Consider the following 21696-nt stretch of genomic DNA (forward strand, 5'->3'; position numbering starts at 1 on the left):
CCTTAGCAGCCTGTGGGGACCGTGCTCGGCCAGGAGCCCCTGCGAAGAGGGGACGCTTCCCTTTTTGGTGACAGCCCTACATCCTATGCCACTCATTTCGTCCTTGGGAAGATAAACAGGGGCATGGAGGAGAGAGAGGGAGATTTGGTAAAGAGCCAAAGAGCACCAATGTAAAAATATACATTACTCATAATATTAATTTTTAGAAGTAGCAGATAGTTAACGCCTCAGTGGAGGATGGAATGGGGTTGTTGATATTCTTTCTTTGGACCCCTTCTTTGCAAACATTTTCTAACTATACCTGGAAGACGTATAAACAGGATTTTGAGGGGGCGGGGGGTGTTCCAGGAAAGAGGAAATGGTTCACGGGTTGTTGTGCCTTTCCCTGCCCTCCCTTGCCCTCTCCCCTCTGGCCAGGACTGTATTCTGCCTAAAGGTCGCATGGGCTCCAGAGCAGTGGTCCTCATTCCCTTTTGAATGACAGACAGTTCCACTAATCTGGTAAGAGGACAGAACTTCTCCTCAGATAAATGCCCATGTACATAGGAACACACAATTTTGTCTACATTTTTCAGGTCACTGAGAGGGCCCCCGGACCCCCATACAACTGGATGCCCATGGAACTTGGGGCTGAGAGTCCTTCCCCTCAGGGAGGGGCTGAGGGTAGCAGCATCCTCAGCTGAGCGTGCAGTGAGCAGGCTGCTTAGGCTTTGCCCTCGGCTCAAAGCAGAGTTACAGGAAACCTGAGGTTCCTTTCTGTGGTGCCCCTACCCATGAGGAAAACAGAGAAAAGAGAAGAAAAATAAACCTAAACTCAACCCTAGACATTCTGGCTTCTTTCCATTCCAGACATTGGCCAGAATGTACACACATTCTTTTATTTTTTTATTAAGCTTAAAATCTATACGGTAGTCATAGATCCAGATGTGTAATATTTTCCCCTATTTCATTGATTCCAAGTCATATATATATATATATATATATATATTTTTTTTTTTTTTTACATTCCACATCCCTGCAATTGGAATGAATCCTAAAATAGAAGTAAACTAATCCGTAAATATAGTGGCAGATTTTAGAATGGCTTCCTCAGTAACATCAAAAAAGCGGACAAGATAATGAGTAAGTATATAGGAGACGGCAACCACAAGATTCACAGATCCGATCTGCGCGGCATCGTTGGAACAATGAAGCTAATGACTGCGGAGTGTATGTTCTTTTCAAGTATACATGCAGCACTCACTGAAACGTACCAAATGCTGTGTGATGAAAACAAGCTTCAACAAATTTCATAATATTGACAACAAACAAAGTGTGTTCCCTGACCACAGTGGGATTGAGCTAGAAATCAGACATAAAAATAGAACGCGAAAACTACCAAATATTAAAAATTAACTAATACAATGGCGAACAGTCCGTGTCTCGGAGAAGAAGTCACTCGCGGAGAAAACACTTCTGTCTGGCCCTCCAGGCTCGTCGCCATCTGAATCCTCTCTGCCCTCCCAGCCGTATCCTCTGCCTCATCCCAGCTCTGCGTCCAGACTTGATTTTTATCCACTAGCAACAAAATGTACAGACTATTGCACCGCTCCTGCAGCCTTTTACAAGGCTAACCTTTACTCACATGATGTTAAGAGAAAATGTTATTTCTGCACTCTAGGAGAGAGTAGCAGGATCCTTCCGAGGCGTAGACGTCTCTGGGAAAACATTTAAATGGACCTCCAGACAAAGCTGGGTCACAGGGTCTTGTCTGGAGTGGCAGCGGTTGCAACAGGCTTTAGCGTGCGGGCGATTGTTCTGCAGAAGGAAACAATGGGGATGTTCCTGCCTCCCCTCGCTCCCCCCTGTTGTACTGAGACCTGGGAGTGTGGGGAGTCCTGAAAGCGAGGACTACAGAAGAAGAGATAGGAGAAGGAGCTGAATTTAAGACGGGAGGGTGACCTGAGAAATCATGGCCGTCGGTGGGGATCGGAGTGGGGACCACCGCCAGGATAGACACACGGATAATGAGGCAAAGGAGTTCTCACTGGTCTGGGGCAGTAGAGGCAGGGCCCCTGGCTGCAGATGGGATGTGCAGAGAATGGCATCAGCACAGAGAAAGAAGGGGCCGGGGGGGGGGGGGTAGATCTGAGACCAGATATCGTTTGATACCTTGGGAATGACTCATGGGGTTGGGGGTAGGGAGGGGGATGGGGGTACGGTCAGTCCGGAGAGGGCAGCGGACATAGGAAGATCAAGACCAGGGATAAGGTAGGGCACTTGGAAGAAGTTTCTTTCCTTTCATGTCTCCAGAGAACTCTCGGTGGTGCTGGGGTATAAAAGGGAGGTGTGGCCCAGAAGGCCGAGGGCTTACAGACGATGGAGGTACAATGTGTAGTTACGCTTCATTTTGAGTTCTTTACTTTCACTTCATGTATCGGCCTTATTTTTCTAAGCAGATTTTCAGCTCCTAAAAGAAGACCAGATTTGCCACATGTATTTATACAGACATATAAATATGTGTACACATATGTATATAGATACATGTGTGCGTATTTCTATACACATACATTCATGCATTCATATATTAGGCATGCATATACTGTGCGCATACTCACATGTATAGGAACATGTATACACACATGTTATGTGTGTTCACAGGTATAACAGTCATAATTAAAGTTCCCAGTCATACCTAATTCACACTGCACACGGAAGGTCCTCTTGGATATCTTGCTAACTAGCACAGAAAGAAGAGATTCAGCAATGATTACTTGGTTTGTTTCACGTATGTCTTTGTTACCACAGGCGAATCTTTCCGGTTTTGTAGCCGGTCTTTGCTCTGTGATTTTTAAATGGAGAGATCCAACCGCTGTGCTTGTACTTCACAGCTTATATTCTACGTGTAATATCTTGTTAAGCACAAATACAGATTTTCTTTGAAAGGTGCTATGTAGCTTATAAACAGGTATGATATACTCCTTGGTTTAAAAAAAGCTTTTTTGTTGGCAAGCAGAGGAAGAGCTATTTTGTCACATTTTAACAGCAGCGCAGTCTTCGTGTTCACAATTGAGATAATGTGCGTTTCAAATAGGAGTTTGATGTTTCATCAAAACTGGCATTCATGTAAATATCTAGGTTATCCTGATAATTAATGTCACCACTAACCTCTATTCAATGTCACCGTAATTGTCAATTTCCAAAGCAAACTGAAAAAAAATTATTATATCAAAGTACAGTAAGCACTGTTTGCCAAATATAATCAACTGTTATTTACTTCCAAAAAAACATTATGTAAAGACAAAAGAATAAAAAGTATTATCTATCCTTGAGCTTCAGCAACAAGAGGAAAAACAAGAATGCACAGTCCTAGAGGCTGGGAGCTAAGACTGTGAGAGGCCTTCTACTGCCCTGATGAATGGGCTTGAATAAGGCATTTTGTTTTTCTGTCCCTCAATTTTGAGGTTTTTGTCATAATAATGAGGCAGTTTTTTTTGATCTTCTCCAGAGAGACAACATGTCTTCAAAGTCCTTTCTTTTCCAGGAAGCTGCACTGGTTGCTATTGAACTTCTCGGAGTTATTTTCCATCTTGGTGTTTACCACATTTGAGTAATGTTTAGAGATACTTCAAAGAAAAAAAAATTGGAAACTTGAGGGCTATCCTAAATGAGATGTACTAATAATGTTCCATAAACATGCACTAAAATAAAACTTGCTATAAATTTCCCCAAAATAATGATACCTAACCTTTATTGAACACTTGAATATACCAGACACTGTATCAAGCCCTCTACATTCATTAGCACATTTATCCTTATGTTTTTAGCATTAATGCAACTGTATCACTGAGACCACAAAGCTAATAAATTCAATTTGACAACATGACTCTAAATGTGATGGATTATGTTGTTTTGTTGAAACTAAACCTCTAATGCAGGGCTTAATCATAGTGGGAAAATGAAGCCTTAGTTTTGACTTAAACCTGCTTTTATGTTTTTACTTTAATAATATTAATGCAGAGTGCCTATTTAAGTATGTAAGTACAGCTAAACTGGTGTTAGCAATGCCAAGGCTTTATTTGATAATGGAGCGTAATCAAGTCTTATACTTAATCAAAACTCTGATGAGGAGCAATCTTTAAAGATCAGCTTTAATGTAGTATCATTTGATCGCTCCGTAAAGCTGACTTACTAGAATATAAGGGTAAGATGATGGTATTACAGAAATCTGCATTCAATGGGAACCTAATTTAACAATTATTGGAGTCAGTAAGGGAAGAATGTCTCCTTTATGGCATATGGCTCCATGGAGAAGGAATCCTACCAGGGTTCAAAGTGTTTTTGATTCCTCATGACAATATCATTGTGTATTTCATTACTCCATCCTTCCACTCATTTTTTCTGTTTGGATTTCTATGAAACCTGCATTTGCAAAGTGAGAGGTGCTATCAGCTGACCTCCATGTGGAAGAAATGCATTTGTAAACGTAAAATTCAGGTGCTGGAATGATGAAATCAAATTCGAAGCTTCACAAAGAAATTGTGGATGTTCAAGGGTTTTCAGACTTATGTTCGAGAAATATGGTTTCTACCCTTCACTTGGCATTCTATTATATTCTGCCTGGTGCCGTTATTTAACCTTTTATGCATATTTCCACTGCTATTTTATGTGGAATTAATTTACACATTTTTGAATAATGCAAAAAGGCAGTCAGAACTTTAAATTTATATTTATACTTATTTTGGAATAACTTGGCTTCCAATAGTCTGCCAACTTTTGAAGGTCAAGTGTTAATGTATTCTTCAGAATACTGTGGTGGAGAAGGGGAAAGCTAATTACTTAGAGCAAGATGCTAGGTGGTTTCCAAGACAGCATTCCCATGACCGGCTACCCTTTGATGTCATTATTCCTAATCTTCCACAAAACTGTTTTCCTTCTTGAGCGGTGTGCTTGTAATGGTTAGTTTTTAAGTATACATTTAGTGAAAGGATGATTATTAAATGTCTTATCATGGCCATCAGATAAAGAAATGGAAAAGGTCTATGTAGTTGAATTCTAGTTTTTACATTATTATGTCATTCTTCTCATGGCCTTTCCCATTTTCTTTCCCCCATCTCCTCTCTATTCAAGAAATTAGGAAATCTTAGAAATCTTATTATCTCAAAGTAGGATATGATAGGTCAAAGGAAAAAAAATGGACACACATTCTGACTTTGTCTTTCGAAAGCAATCAGAAATGGAGAGGCATAGAGAAAACATTCAAGAACACCTATACCATCTACACACACACACACATACACTTTCTCTACCTCTCAAAAAATAATTAAAAAAATAGATATCCCCAGGTGGGAAAGGCCATCTAGGAGATATAATATGGTAAGTATGGTGAACACTATGTGGACTGACTATATGAAATACTGAAGAGCTGAACACCGAAGTGTGTGATCTCTAAGAGCGCAAGGACTGGCTCTCTGCTTCCATTGTAGACCTGTCAGGAGGCCACAAGTCATAAGGAGGACATGGTCACATGGTGACCATAAGCCAACAGGGCCACCGGGACATAGAAACCCATTTTTATCCAACATTTTGCTTTAGAGTGCTATAATCCCTGTGCCCCTGAGTATGGCACAAAAACAGTGCCAACAAATGCTTTGTTAAGGGTTCAGGCAAATACAAAAGAGGACCCCCCCACACACACACACCCCACCAAAGCAACCGAATTAGAACTGGGGACCATAGAAGGTGACAGGCTCCTAGATGGATAGGCAGTGTCGAAGAGTGGAGGGCCTGACCCCCCACACATGGGCACTTGCTGAGGTACCAGCAGCCTAGATACAACGGTGGGAAACATGGGACCTCAGATTGACAGAGATTATGTCTTCTTGAGGAATTGACCCTTTATTATAATAAAATGACCATCATTATCCCTCGTAATATTCTTTGCTCTGAAATCTACTTTGTCCTTGGATAAGTAATTCCAGTTCTCTTTTGATAAGCCTTGGCATGATATGTCACTTTCCATTCTCTTTCTATTCTCTTATTTGTGTCTTTACATTTGAAGTGCCTTCTTTATAGGCAGTGCATACTATTGTTAGGTCTTTTTCCTAATCCAATTTTAAAACCTCTGCATTTTAATGGAGATATTTAGACTATTTACATTAATATGATTAGTTATATGGTTGTGTTTAAATCTATCACCTTGTCATTTGTTTTCAATTTATACCATATCTTTGTGGGTTTTTTTTTACTTCTTTGGGGTCAACTGAGTATATTTTATTTCATTGCTATTTCCTTTGTTGGCTTATTAACTATAACTCTTTGTTTAATATTTTAGTGGTTGTTTTTGGACGTATACTACACATCTGTAAATTACTAAATGACATTATACGATTTCAGGTTTTCAAAGATGTTATACCACTTCACTTCTTGTACTAGAACTTCATAGTAGTATCCTTTCATTTCTCCTCTCTCAAACTTCGAGGCACTGTTATCATACATTTCACTCTTAGATATAATGCCAGGACTAAATTGGTGTTACTTTTCTTTAAGTCAGTTACCTTTTGCCCTGGCTGGGTGGCTCGGTTGCAGCATCATCCTGTGCACCAAAAGGTGGTGCATTCAATTCCTGGTCAGGCCTCATACCTGGGTTGTGGGTTTGAGCCCCGGTCAGGCCCAGTATAGAAGGCTACTGATTGCTGATTGATGTTTTTCTCACATCAATGTCTCTCTCTCTCTCTCCCCCTCTCTGCCCCCCCAACTCTGAAATCAATAAACATATACTCAGGTGAAGATTTTTTTTAAAGTCAGTTACCTTTCAAAGTAATTTAAATATTAATTAAAATGTTCATATATTTATCGATGCAGATACTATTTTCATTTCTATTTTTGTGTTTACACCCATATTTCTATCTGTCTGAATAGAAATATATTTCATATTTCTTTTGTCTGAAGTGGTTTCTTTAACATTTGTTTTAGTACATGTCTGATGGTGGTGAATTCTTTCAGCTTTTATATGTTTAAAATGTCTTTAGTTTGCCCTTGATTTTGACAGACATTTTTATTGGGTATAGAAATATAGGTTGACAGTTTTTTCTTTCAGTACTTTAATAATTTTGCTTCATTGTCTTTTCGGTTGCACTGCTTTGCATGAGCTATTTAGGGTCAATCTTATCTTTGTTCTTCAGTAATGACGTGTTTTCCTTCCCCTACTATTGCATTTAAGATTTTTCTCAGTATCACTGTTTTGGAACAATCTGATTATGATATCCTTAAAGTTCATTGACTCTGTTAGATTTTTAGGATTATAGTTTTCAGAAATTTAGAAAAACATCAGCCATTACTTCTTCAAACATTTTCCCTCCACACCTTTTGGGGACTCCATTTATACCTACAGTAGGCCACTTAAAATTGTTCCACAATTCACTGATGCACTCTTCATTTTTAAACATTTTCTTTCCTCTTTTCATTTCTTTTCAATAGTTTCTACCATTGTGTCTTCTAGTTCACTAATCTTTTTTTACTGCAATATCTAAATCCAGTGTATTTTTCACCTCAGGCAGTGTAGTGTGTATGTCTGAATGTCCATATTACTAGTTAAGTTTTCTTCTATTGAATTTAGTAAACTTCTGGATTACAGTTATAAGAGCTACTTTACTGCCTTGGTCAGCTCATTGTTATGTGTGGGTCAGTTCTGGCCCTTTATCTAGTAACCGATATTTTTCTCCTCATCGGTGCTTATGTTTTCCTTCTTGTTTTTAATGCCTAGTAACTTTTTATTAGATGCCAGGTTAATTTTACTTTTATGGGTGCTGGATATTTTTTATATCTATACATATGCTTGTTTCCCTCTGCAACACAGTTAAGTTCCTTGCAAACCATTTTATATTTTCCAGTCTTACTTTGAAGATTTACGAGGCCAGACAATAGCAGTACTCGTGCTGTGGCTAATTATTCTCCACTACTGAGGTCTTCCTAAGTGCTCCCCCATCCTCTGAGAAGCATGGGATTCTCAGTTTGGCTGACAGAAACGGGGAGGATTTTAAACTCTGTGAGGCATTTATCTCAAGTCATTTAAGGGAGTCTTTTCTCGCCTTGAGTTGTTTTCTCGTCCACGTGATCTGATCCGCAGCCAGCTGAATATTCGAGGGGCCCTGTTTAAATCTCCAGAGCCCCTTCCCTGTGCAGCTCTCTTCTCGTGGGCTCTGCCTGTATGATCCAGCCTTCTTGATCTTGTCTGCGTCTCAGCTCTGCCTCCTCAGCTCAGAGATTCTGCTGGGTCCTTCTTGGGTTCCCCTCCCTGTAGTGCAATCTAGAGATGCTCTAGCTGGCCTTACATAATGTGTTTTAAACTTTCTTTAACAGTTGTTGGCCAATGTCTTGACACCCATCATTTCCCTTGTTTGGGTTGTTTTGGGCAGGAAGGTAAATCCAGTCCCTCTTTCTCCACCTTGTCCAGAAACAGAAGCCTTGCTATTATTTTTCAACTTGTTTATTCCCCCAGGAGCACCTATAATTGATTTCCTATAAGGTAACAGAGATTTCTGGTTCTTAGCACATCTCCAAAACAATGGCTTGGGTGTTCCAACTCACCAGTGAGTCTCCATGGTTATCTGAGTGAATGGGAGTGCTGTAAAAATAGCAACATTTTTACTGACAGAGGGAAATACAAAGTTTCAGGTAAGTTTCCATGTAATATCATCTTTTCAGGTGTACTGGAGTGATATGTTGATTCAAAACCCTCTGATTGATATGAAAATCACACCATAGACTAAATGTATCTTTACTCAGTTTATTCTATCTTTATAAAAAAAGAGACAAGTTCTTCAGTGTAAAGGATGGCAATAAGAAAAGTTTTAAAATACTTAATGGAAAATCTACTTTTAACATACACAAATAATTATGTACAAAAAGTTTTGATCATTTAAAATGGTGACAACTATACCTGAACAACAATACAAAATGGAAAAATATTATTCGAGTTTAATGAAAAAAATAAAATGAGCACATCTACTTATTTGAATAAGTTACTTATGATCCCTATGACAGTTCACCCAATGAGATTTTTCAAAGCCCACTTGAGTTATTCTGTTTCATCATTAGTGTTCATCGATTCTTTTATCTGCCACATCAAACACAGATAAGTACTTCTCCATAGCAGAAGTCTCCTTTCTCTTTCATATCTTAAGTTGACAAGTTTTAATGCTAAAGTATATTCTCTACTTCAACTAGTTTTTTCTTTTTTAAGTCTAAATTACATATTGATAAGTGGGCAGCATTTCTAAATAAATGGAATCTTTTTCAGTGCAGATACCAATGTTCTTTCCTTTAAGAAATATAGGTTTTCAGAAAAGAAGACCTTCATTGAGGTCAGTCTGGCAGGCCTCATTTGCCAAAACAGCATCTTATCACTTGCATTTTAGTCTTTCAGTAGAAAAAAAAGATTATAAACTGAGAAAAATTACCCTCAAATAAAGTCTTACCTATCTTGAAAAAAGAGTGAAAAAGATGGCTTTCAGAAATGTACTTCAGTTTGCTTTAGTTGATTAAGCTCTTATGAGAAAATTTCATACATTCTGACTCTCTCTCTATAGTGACCTAAATACTGAATTTCTCTGACTCTCAGGAGATTTATCCTGTTTTCTGTTGGGGGTGCAGAGAGCGAAGCATAGGCTGGGATCAAAAGGGGCTCTATTGGGGTGGAATACTGAAGATGGGACTGGAATCTGAGATTGCATGTCAGGTGTGGCACCTGCAAGGACAGTCAGAACATGAGTTGAGAGATGGGAAGGAAGGCGGCCCTTTCAGGAAGGAGTGCATGGGTGGGTGACTTTGCAAAGACACCAGGTTTACATGGAAGACCGATGTCAGCTAATACGAGAAATAGAAGCTGGACTTCCTGGTGGACGGGCTCACAGAGCAAGCTGAGACACTTGTCCTTAATCTTGTTCTAAAATAATATGAAAAGGAATGTGCTTTACAAAGATTAATGTAGAAATAGTGGTTAGTTTAGATGGCGGATAGCATGAGGAGGAGAATGGGACCCAGGAGATCAGAAAAAGAAGCCACAGTCCACTAAATCTGCATGGCCTTTGGACAATTTACCACGTGCTTTCAGGCGCAGAATCTTATTTGATTCTTATAGTAACCGTGTGATGTACGTAGTAAAGATATTCTGTCTTCGAGATGAGAATACCAAGGCTCCGTTCACATCCTCTGCTTTATGCCAATGCTCTTTTCCCCATACCTGTTGCTTTGGGGCAGTTGGGGGGTCCGCTCCGCAACTGTGGGCCCCCAAGTAGTGCTCAGCCTCAGGGATTCAGGAGGTTCTTTCAAGGGATGCAGCTGTAGGCCCAGGGCTCTTAGTTCAGCCTCCTGTTAACCTTAGCTGCTTGTCTCATGGGCGGGGTTTTCGTGTAAGATTTCCTTTGGCAAGGGAGTTAGAAAGGCAAACAAATATTATCAAATAGAAAACAATTTAAAGATTCCCAGTCTACAGAAATTTGCAACTGATTCACCATGGGGTGTGATGAGGACAGGGAAATCCTGTAAGACTTGGGTTTGAATGCTCAGAAAAAGAGTAACAGTGGCAACAACAAGATACATGACAAGTTTGGCTCTGGATGAAGATAAAGATAATCAAGCCCTGGCTGGCGTAGCTCAGTGGATTGAGCGCGGGCTGCAAACCAAAGTGTCGCAGGTTCGATTCCCAATCAGGGTACATGCCTGGGTTGCAGGCCATGACCCCCAGCAACCGCACATTGATGTTTCTCTCTCTCTCTCTCTCTTTCTCCCTCCCTTCCCTCTCTAAAAATAAATAAATAAAATCTTAAAAAGAAAGAAAAAGATAAAGATAATCGTTTAAGCATCCAGCAGGATCTGGAGGATCATTAAGACCTAATATTCATTTGCAAAGATTTGAAATTTTTGCAAGTGATCGTAGTAATTAATGATTAACAGGTAAAATGAAATCAATAGTTTAATCACAAGTCCTTCAAAGAAAGGAACTATTGGGAAGTGGCTGCAGAATTCTTCATGGAAAGCTTGGAATTGAGCTGGGCCATACATATTCTTTGGATGGTTGGCAGAAGATTTTAGCCAGAGACATAACTTGCCAAATTGGAGTGGCATTCATTGGGTAACACCTTTTACAAAGGTGTTAGGATGGATTCATTTTCTGCCACTAACATAGGAAAATGTAGAGGGAGATTGCTCCAAATCCCCCAAAGCCACCCATGGACCCAAAGAAACCAGAGGATGAAAGCTGGGTGTGAGACTGGTATTGATGAGAGCAGTCCTGTCAGCACTCAGAAGCCCGTCACTTGCGTTCTCATCATGCTGAGTGATGAGGTCAGACCGGACAGTAGGATGTGAGCGTTTGGCCTCACAGGTGTTTCCACCATATCACTAACAGGATCAAATAGGAATTCACAGGATCCAGGCGGAGGCAGCAAGGAACAGAGCAGCAGGCGCCACAAAGGACGGGAGATATAACAAAAGCAGAAGACAAAGAAGGTAAGAATCCCTATTACAGAAAATGGCTTCATCTGCAGACTCAGAATCCACTAGGCTCGGCAGCCTATTCTTTCAAGGCAGTTCTTTGTGTGGGATCTCAAATGTACTTTTGCTTATAAGATAGCACTTAAAAGGTCCTGTAGAAAACAATAAAAATACAAATACGTGCGTCCACCAAACACAAAACTTTGCCTCCCGGAAGCGTGTCAGCCTAGAATTCAGACTGAACAAAGAATCCTCAAAATTGCCTTTTCCATTGTTCTGAAAGATTGTAAAAGTTTTCTAAGTGTAATTTTTATCACCTTCCTTTTTTTACCATTTATGAACATATGTGTTTTTTATGATATTCACAACATGCTTGTGTCACAAGATTCAAGTTTAATTTCCTGCAATTACTGCACAATATGCATGGCAAAAAATGATATAAAAATGACAGAAAATAATGAACAGTTACTCCATTTCTGCTAAGTTACCATTTGGAAATAAAACTCAAGCATAACCCAGCAGAGGCTTTTGATTGGCTGTCTCCAACCCATGTTGTTTAGATGCATTGGTAATAATCGTTAGAAATCTTCAAATCTTCCGATAGTAGCAGGATTTAGTTTATTGGAAAATTATCATCCTGTATACCCAGAGATTTAAGAGAGGTTGTAACTTCCTTCTGATACTCAAGAAATGTGAAGTCAGGGTAGTTAGCTGGTGGTTTATCAACAATGCTTTGTACCTTGTAATTCGGAGTCGAGTGTACTTGAGCTAATTTATTCATGTCATTATGTATCCCATTTCTTACAGGTAGCAACAGTAAACTTGTAGACAAAAGCTTATTTATGACAGGTGGAGGAGAAATCTTCCCTCTTACAATCTCCATAGAGGCACTAAAGCCTGGTGATTGAGAACTTGGGATCTGGGGCCAGCAGACCCCACTTAAAACCCTTCTCCAGGTAACTATGACAATGGGACAAGACTTTTAACCATGGCTTCAATGTCCCCATCCCTAAAACGGGCATCTGAAAAGCTTGACATCAGAGGGTTGTTGGCGGTGAAGTGAGGTAATGCACAGAACGTGCCTTGTATAAGGTGAGCACTGATTCATGGGAGCCGGTGTGAGAGCGGTGACGGTGCCGCCCACAGTGCGGAAGGTGCACGCCCAAGGCCTTTGCCAGTGAAGAAAATAACAGCCCTAGTCTACTGAGGTAGGTGTCAGAGTACAGTAATTTCTGTTGCATGAGTGACACCTCCCACCTGTGTTTATTTGCTCAGTTCTAATTCCGGCATCCAAAAAAGGGACAAAATATGTTTTGTCTTGCTAGGTGTAATTTTCATGAAATGTCATCCCTGAATTGGCTTAACTTCTCCCAAATGTTCGTGAGTGGGAGAAAATTCTCAAGTAAATAGGAAAAGAAAGGCAGAAAAGAGGGAGGGAGGGAGGGAGGGCTTCCTAACAAGGAGGAGGAAGAGGAATAGGACAGAGAGAAAATTGCAGAAGATGACTGATTTTAAAAATAAAATTCTTTTAAAAAAAAGATGAACTGACATCATCTCCTGCTAAGGAAGGTACCCTGACACCCATCATGTTGGCCTTGACGGGCTGCAAGGATGAGCCCCGCTTGGGAGTTTTTACTTAATTAAAGCAAAGACTTCCCCTGGCTGGGGATAGTGCTCCCTGTTCCAACTATTTGCTTTCTTTAGCAGATTCACTGACACTAAAATACCCAGCCATTGAGAAATAAATTGACATAATGGAGGATATTGAGGATTGTTTAAGGCCCCTTCCTGCTGCCTTCATTCCCTGTTTCTTCGCCCACTGTTTCTTTACATTTCACCCATGACTCTAGTTTTACCTAGTCTCCCAGCCCTTCGATAGGAGCTGATGGGCGTGCAGGAGTCCAGGATGAGGAAAGACTGATTGGAAGTCTCTGCTCAGAGAGAATGGAGGCGGAGGCGGGGAGAGCACTGACAGGAGACGGCTTTTCTGAATGGGGCTGGATGAGAACGGTAAATCCTTGGACTAGTTCTCTCTCTTGGTTGCCTAGAGTCCCGTGTTGAGTTATGTATAATCTTATATGCAATGGGAATGAGTATCAGCCAAGAATGATCGTGGCGATCTGCTATAGGCCCAGAATAAGAAGCACATGTTTATGTCATCCTTGGTCCAGAAGTTAGGGGCTCACATCAAATTATAAAGGCAGGCGAGGGTACAGGGACAGTGGTATACAAGGAATTAAGAAAAGTTGGGCCAGATAATGCTCTTTTTCATGGTGATCTCACTCCCGTAAGTGACCCATGGGCAACATTTAATATCACATCTCCTCCCCGGTGTAGACATAGTTGAACAACTGTGAGATTTAAACAACTCTGGATTGACTACCAATTCACACCACCACTGCCCTCACCCCCTGCACATACACACACCCTCTCCTTTTATTGAATTGAACTAGAGATCATTTGACATGAGTTTTTTTTTTAAGTCATTTGTCATGGGCGTCCAGGTCACCTTGCTTCATTGGAATTTTGGATACATGTTTATCATCCAGATATTTTCAATGTTCAATCATGTTGGCTATTAAAACATTTTATTGGAAAAACAGTCATAGTAATTTTTAAGTGATTGAACACGTGTCTGTCTTGCCTAGCTAGCATGGAGTACGTTTTTAAATGTGAGTAATAAGCCAGGGGCATGGAAACAGCAGGTTTCCACCGAAAAGCCATCTTGAAATCACATTTTGCACGTAAACAGAAGTCTCTCGTCACCAGAATTTCCACTTCAGTTAACAACGTTGAAACAACCCACTGCTCTCCGCTTTCGTCCGAGGTCTTTCTGCGGGCTGGTGCCCCCAAGCTAGTCCCTCTCAACGAGTTAAGAGTCTAGGTATGGGAGACATATATAGCTCTGTTGTAATGTGCGTGTAAACATTCATAGAATTGATTTATGGTGACCCCTGTTTTCTTTCGAATTAATACCAAATGTAAAAGAGAATGCTTTAAAATTAAATGTTTCATAACAGTCACTCATTGAAAACAGTCCTAGCAGATGTGGACTGAGCATTTTAATGTTGGTTCGAAACTGTGAAAAGTATAAGCCAGCAGTCTCTTTACAGGAACGGAGGTGTAAGGCTCGCAGAGTTCCTTTCTCGGGCTGCACAAATGCAAACAGAGCGCCCGTAGCACGCTCCGAGCTCTGCAGAACACACTGAGTGTGTGCATTTCTCAGTTCTGGTTCCCCTGACATAAAAGGGACAGTGACAAGTTAGCCCAGAATTGTCCAGAAGAAGACAGATGTGAAGGAGAGGTGAGTTTTATGAGAAATAGTCAAAAGACATACATATGATTGTTTTAAGAGCCTAAGACAGCTTCATGTAATCATCAGAAGGATTTGAGGAAGGACCCCCTGCCCTTTGCTGCTCCCTAGAGTGGAACACAGAACGGGGTGGAGATAGCAGAAAAGCAAATTGTGCCAAAATATGAAGTCGATGTTTGTCATGATCAGAGAGCTGGTTTGCCCGTCATGTGGCCTGTCCCAGCAGAGGCCGCCCTCCAGTGCTTCCGCCACCGTTTTAAAGGGCCTCCCTGCCCACGAGGAAGCGGGGACCCCCTGCCGGGGACTCTCACATTCTCTAACGTCGTCCTAGCTCTCCCTGGTCTGTCCGTTGGGTTCCATTTGGTCTCGTATATGTAGTTCATGTCATAACAATGAATAAATGGATCAACTTGATGGTGTCAATCAAATCTTTTCGTAGATGAAATCCTATTATAAATGCACATAAGTGACTCACGGTTTAGAGGAAACAAAATGCAAATCTTTTGTTAAGAATTCATTTGCCGTGCAAATAGTTGTTTCTGAAAGGAAACATTTTCATTTCCCTGGGTTGCTTTTTCTCATACAGGGACACCTGTGTGTCCCAGCAGCTCAGGGCGTCCCACAAGTCATCAAAGAGAAGAGTTCTGATGCTTTGGTGTTTGGGATAAGACATCGAGGCTCCACCCCACTCCCCCCCTTACTGAATACACACTTCATTAAAATGTTTCCCACTGGAAATATTAACACCAAATTAATGAAATTTGGCACCAGCAGGGAGATACAATCTTAACCTCTTGCGCCATGGATCTGCTTCACCTGCTCAAACTTCAATGTCCTCATCTGTGAAATGGAGCCCACAGCACGACACACCCTTGGCCGTGAGGACTGCATCCAAATATGCTACCACATGTAATAAAATATGTAACTTCAAGATGTGTTGGGGGAGCGGCTTCTGTTCCGGCTGGGTTGACCGAATCAGATACGTTGTATTTGAAGACAGAGGAACCTTTAAAGATGTCTTTAATCCAATGTCAGGCAGCACCACAGCTGGCAAAGTGCTAACTAGCACACACTTTGGGCCAGCCTTTCACCTCTAGTTTCTCTGAAATGATTAGGAATTAGAGAAATATTCCATCTAAAGCAATGAGTGACAATGATGTCCTCTAAAGTTGTGGAGTAGATGTTTAACCACACACCCTTAAAGGGATTTACATAAAACTAAAGGAAATGACATAAAATCATTTGATCATTTGTGAAATCTTATTTTCAAGGGGTCTAAATTAGGCATTTTTTTTAGTGGCAGAACCACGCTTTATATGTTCTTGGCACCATTTGAAAAAATCTTTCTGCTGAAAGTTTGGTTTGCATGGTCTTGGAGCTGCTGTCTTGGTGAGCTTTCTAGTGAGTGGCAGGTCATGCTAGTCTTACAAGCATGAACATTTACCCGATACGACGAATGCCTAGTTGGTCTCTGGGACGTGCACAATCACAGGTACTGTCCAGAATGCACAGTTATGTTCTCCAGCCCAGAATTGTATGTGCTCAACAATCCAACACCTAGAGCTATTTTCTAAGGATATTTTTTTCTTTTTCTTAAAACAAAATGACATGTGTGGTGGAACTGTGCACCTGAAACCTGTACAGGCGTGTTAACCAGTGTCACCCCAGAACATTCAACAAAAAGGAAAAACAATGAAAAGTACCAGTCTGCTCAGAAGAAGAAAAGTGACCCTGACGCTGAAAGAGTGGCCTCAGGCAAGTCACCCCCCTTTGGTCTCCCGTCTGTGTTTAGAAGTAAGGACACTGGAAGGGAGACCGGGAGGTGGCAAATTATTATAGTCCGGGGGCAAACCGGCCAGCAGCTGGCTCCTGTGTGATGTGGAAAGTGGCTTTTCCATTTTCAGGTCATTGATAAAAGACCAAAGAAAGAAAAATATGTCATGACATGTTAAGATGATGAGACACGGGCAGCCCGTCACACCCAGTCACTTCCGTTTCTTCCAAGGCCGCTTCTGCGCTGAAACGGCAGCGCGGAGGGACTAAGACAGAGATACGGGGCCCCAAGGCCAGGGGTGTTTGTCACCTGGCCCTTTGCACAAGAAGTGCACGGACCCCTTACACCATTACTAAGGTGGCTGGCAGCTTACATTGCTTATCATTTCTTTCCCCTGATACATTGCTTATCATTTCTTTCGACCTTCACTCACTTCCCTTCCCTAATCTTTAGATTTCCAGAATTATGGAAAGAGACGCTAAAATAAGTGAAGTGATATCCACACAGGGATGGAATGAGGGGAGGGGAGGACAGCACCAGGGAGAAGCAAAAAGATAAAGTGTCATTTTGAAGGCAGGTTTTTTCTATGTGGCTGTTTCTCACTCCATATCTTTCAAGTTCAAGTGCCCTTTGAAGACACTGCTCTGAAGCCTTTACAATTCATCTGAGAACATTTGTACCTAATTTAAACAGAGATGACAGGTCCTTGTTCGGCACACATGCTCTGCATATTCTGGATCACTAACGCCATTCTGATGACTATTTTTATTGGTTTTATGATGGCGATAAAAAAGAAAGTGTGGTGTGCTTGCAGAGGTTTTCAAACGTTATTTATACCTAGGAGATCTAGTCGCATGCCCCTAAATAATAAAAACAAATGGATTTGTCTAAATTTGTGGCATAATACAGGATTTATGGCAGACGCTTTGTCTGTCATGAGTGCTAGGGCGAGAGAATTAGGGAAAAAAAACTTTGAAAATCAGAGTTCTTGTTAGTGCCTCTTAATGGACTAACAATTTAGATCTAATTGATCACAGCTTTAATTGTCCATAATCTCTCCATACTAGGGTAGCCTTGTGGGATATTACTAATCAAATTAAGACTAATTCAAAACAATCTCCAATTACAAAATGTTTCTTGTCTCTTTCAGGCTTGGGGAGTCAGGGGCAGCGTAGTGGTAACAACAGGCGGTGCCACGTGCCCGCACAGTTTAAATGGCTTTCGGAGACTCACTTTCGTGGAGCTGCACTGCGTAGGGGGCTAATGCAACCTAATGTAACCCCCCAAAAAATCCTCCTCAAAAAATTGTTTTTAAATATTTTATTTATTTATTTTTAGAGAGGGAAGGGAGGGAGTAAGAGAGAGAGAGAGAGAGAGAAACACCAATGTGCAGTTGCTGGGGGTCATGGCCTGCAACCCAGGCATGTACCCTGACTGGGAATCGAACCTGCGACACTTTGGTTCGCAGCCCGAGCTCAATCCACTGAGCTACGCCAGCCAGGGCAAAATTTTAAATTAAGAAAAATTGATGACATAGTTATGTTTCCGTTCAAATATACGCATGAACCAAACTCTTCACATCAGGTGTCTGTGGTGACCTCCTTCATTAGTAACACAAAGTCAAGGGAAGTGTCATCGACTGAATGTCTGTGACCCAGTTCACGTGTTGAAACACTACCTCTCCACACTCAGGGTGATGGTGTTAGGAAGTGGGGTCTTTGGAAGGTAGAATTAGATGATGTAATGAGGCTGGAGCCCTGATTAATGGGATTAGTGACTTATAACAGTCTCAAGCCAGCTTGCCTCTCTCTGCTCTCCACCACGTGAGCATGAAGTGAGAAGACAGCCCAATAAGCCAGGAAGGAGACCCTCCCTAGACATCTGACCTCCTGGCACCTTGATCTTGAACTTCCCAGACCCCAGAACTATAAGACATAGATATTTGTTCTTTAAGCCACCCAGTCTATGGTACCGTGTTTTGCCTTGTAGAATGCGTACCACATTTTGTGTGTATTATACACAGGATTATACCAATATATGTAATCATGGTATGCAATCACCATACCCATGTATAATGTGCATCCTTATTTTTCCCTTAAAAATTTTGGCAAAAAACAAGCAGGATACATGGAAAAAATAAGGGTGTTTTGTTACAGCACCCCTAACTAAGACAGGGAGCAATGAAAATCCTTGCAAGCCCTCGAGTAGATATTTTTGTTTCTGGTCACTGTTGAATCATGTCATTTTCCTGTGTTGAGTTCCAGACCAAGGGGAGGAAGAGTGAGTTTTCATGACTCTTCTTTGATGGCACAGACCTCAACCTGAAATCCCTCAGCCGCCATCATGAGAAACCACAAGGAAAACGAACCAGCCTTTCCTACCCCTGACGTACAGCCTAGTCCATCCACATACCCTCTCTTGGCACATGGGAATGTCCTTTCTATTAAATATGCTCTGTACCCAACACAGTGAGGAACATGATTTTGCAGATCTACTGTGTGGTTGCAATAGCTGCTAAGAATGTCAGAAAAGAATGCAGCTTTGTGCCACCTGTCAGCTAAGCCTTCTTTTGGGGGCTGGTCACAACTCTTACATCTGTCCCTAGTTGTTCTCTCTGATTCTCCAAGATAGAACTTTTAAAACGTCAGTCCCCACAGGCCTCCAAATCCATTACCAACCTCGCAGTCTTCAGAGAGCCTTCCTGCATGGATTCAGAAACTCCCTCAACTTCCTGCGGCCAATGTTCACATGTCCTGCCTCTATCTGTTACTACGGGAGTGGTGTCTTTCACTGATGGTCCCAGGCACCTTGTCTCCATCTGTTTCTTAACCCTTCACCTGCTGTATTCAATTTGCTCATGTATGTGCCCATGGTCCTCACATGACTGATATTTCTTGGAGACACAAACAATGTCTTGGTCACACAGCACCTCCAGTACCCAGCACAGAGAGAGCAGGCACCCAATAACTCTGTGAAGTGACTTTGTGATTCCTGTGTGTATGGCTCATTCTGAGCCACCTCTGTTCTCACGCTACATCCCTTGTGAAGCAGAATTTAGCCCACGGGTTCACTTTAAAGCTCCAACTGCATTAAGACAAGGGACAAAAGTTTTAACTTCTCATGTAGAGGTGGGAAGGACATCAAGCAAGACACAAAATTATTCTTCTGATTAGATGTCTTTGATCTTCCCACCAAACTATGTCCTCTGCACCAATTTTTCATCCTTTACCGCCTAGGATCCCCACAGCCTCAAAAAGGTCCCCAGCAGCCCCCACGGTCCATCACCCACTGTCTCTGTGACTCAGCTTCTGTCCTCTGCTTGGGGACCCCATTCACAACAAGTTGGTGAACTAGCTAAACAAGGGTGAGCTCTCTTTCCTCGGTATTCTAGAATGTGTTGGGGAGAAGACAGGGAACTGGAAGGGGTTTGAGCTGACCACACAACATGGATTAATGGTAGTATGCCAAAAGATAATTTGAGAACACATTACCTATTCGAGCTACTTGATGTTTTTTTCCCAAAACAAAAAGTTTCACTTCTAGCCTGTTCTCTGCCTTCCTGTTACATATTTTCCTGATCCTCAAATATCTTGAGGTCTCCGTTAACTTTTCCTCTAGTTGGATACTCCTAACAATTTTGAAGAAACAACTTCTTTTAAATGATTTAAAGTTATTGCATTGGAGAAGTAACTTCTAAGTTTGGGGGCCAGTCTCTTACCAAAAGTCTTTTGTTCCTTAATAAAGATGATGAGATATTTCTCAGCAAGAAAGCAAGAGTAGGCATTCCGGTGGAAGTTCTGGCCACAGTAATGCACAGTAATGCACAGTAGTGCATTATTTCCTCACAAAGTCACTATGGGGACAAAATGAAATACTACAGCTTATGACACACAGGAAATAAATATTAGTTTTTATTAATGATAATATTAACTCATGCTAACATCAGTGAATGATTATTGGAGTCTTGAAGAATTATCTAAAGAATGTTGGTAAAGGTCCTTATAAAAATAATCTAGAAGGGTTCTTACTAAGCATTAGCATATTACTTTAGCAACTCAAGCACATAGCATTTTAATACAAATATTAATAATCATATATCCTGAGGCATCTTGCCCTAGACCTGAAAAACGCTTGATTTTGAAAGACATCAGACTCTCAACGTGCTGACAAGACATTTAGTTGTCATTTTTCTGTTCAGTAGTAAAATCACATGGTTTTCTTTTCCTTTCCTCCTTTTAGGCAATTTTATTGTAGGCTCAAAAGCAAGAAAGAGAGTTTTAGAAGGAACAGAGGCATCAAGAGTGTTACTGCGGACATGACTAGCTTTTTTCCAAGAAACTTTGGAAAGAAAATCAGACAGAATATTGAAGAGATGGAGGAGTGTTTTCAAGCACAAGATGTTTCGTGGTGAATCCCGCAAAGGCAAGGAGGCCTAGCTTCCACAGAGATCGCATTCGAAGCCAAAACGACAACTCCAAAGGTAAAGACAGAGTTTCAAGCCCATGACATTGCGCCACGGCGGAGAAACCAAGGAACTGCTGGGCGCTGTTCCCCGGGAAATCCAGGACTAGGACCCCCGAGTTTGTCATCTGGGGCTCAAGTTCCATGGAGAACTTTACAAGATGAGATGTCCTAGTTCAAGGAAAGAAGGGCACTTTGAAATCCTATAAACGAAAGTGTTCTGAGGCTTCTAGGAAATCAAATAGCTCTTACCAAACATTTGATGAATTAAGTGCAAATGACTTACAAACATGTGTATTAAATTTCCTTTAAAGTGCACACGGGTTTGAAAGTGAAGAGGGAAAAGTTCGCTTTGCGAAAGTCACTTCGGGTTTTGTTAAGCCTGATAAAAGGAGGCAGGCCTACTTCCTCCCATGAGTGTGGTAAGCACTCCGGGAGTAACCAGTTATTGTTCAAATTCTCCGTTACTCTTAGGGGTGTCGCTGAGAATGAAATCCTACATTGTGCACAAGGCAAGACTTCAGGGGCATCTAAACTGACCACAGGAGGATTTGCGCTTTTCTTGGATATACCAAAGGATGCTAATAAACACAACTTCCAGGCAAGTTCTCAAAGGGTGTGAAGGCTGTACATTGTCTTCTGTAATCTTTTGAAGAGTGACTGTAGTGGAAAG

The sequence above is a fragment of the Phyllostomus discolor genome, chromosome 9 (assembly GCF_004126475.2).
Source record: "Phyllostomus discolor isolate MPI-MPIP mPhyDis1 chromosome 9, mPhyDis1.pri.v3, whole genome shotgun sequence".
Classification (NCBI taxonomy): Eukaryota; Metazoa; Chordata; class Mammalia; order Chiroptera; family Phyllostomidae; genus Phyllostomus; species Phyllostomus discolor.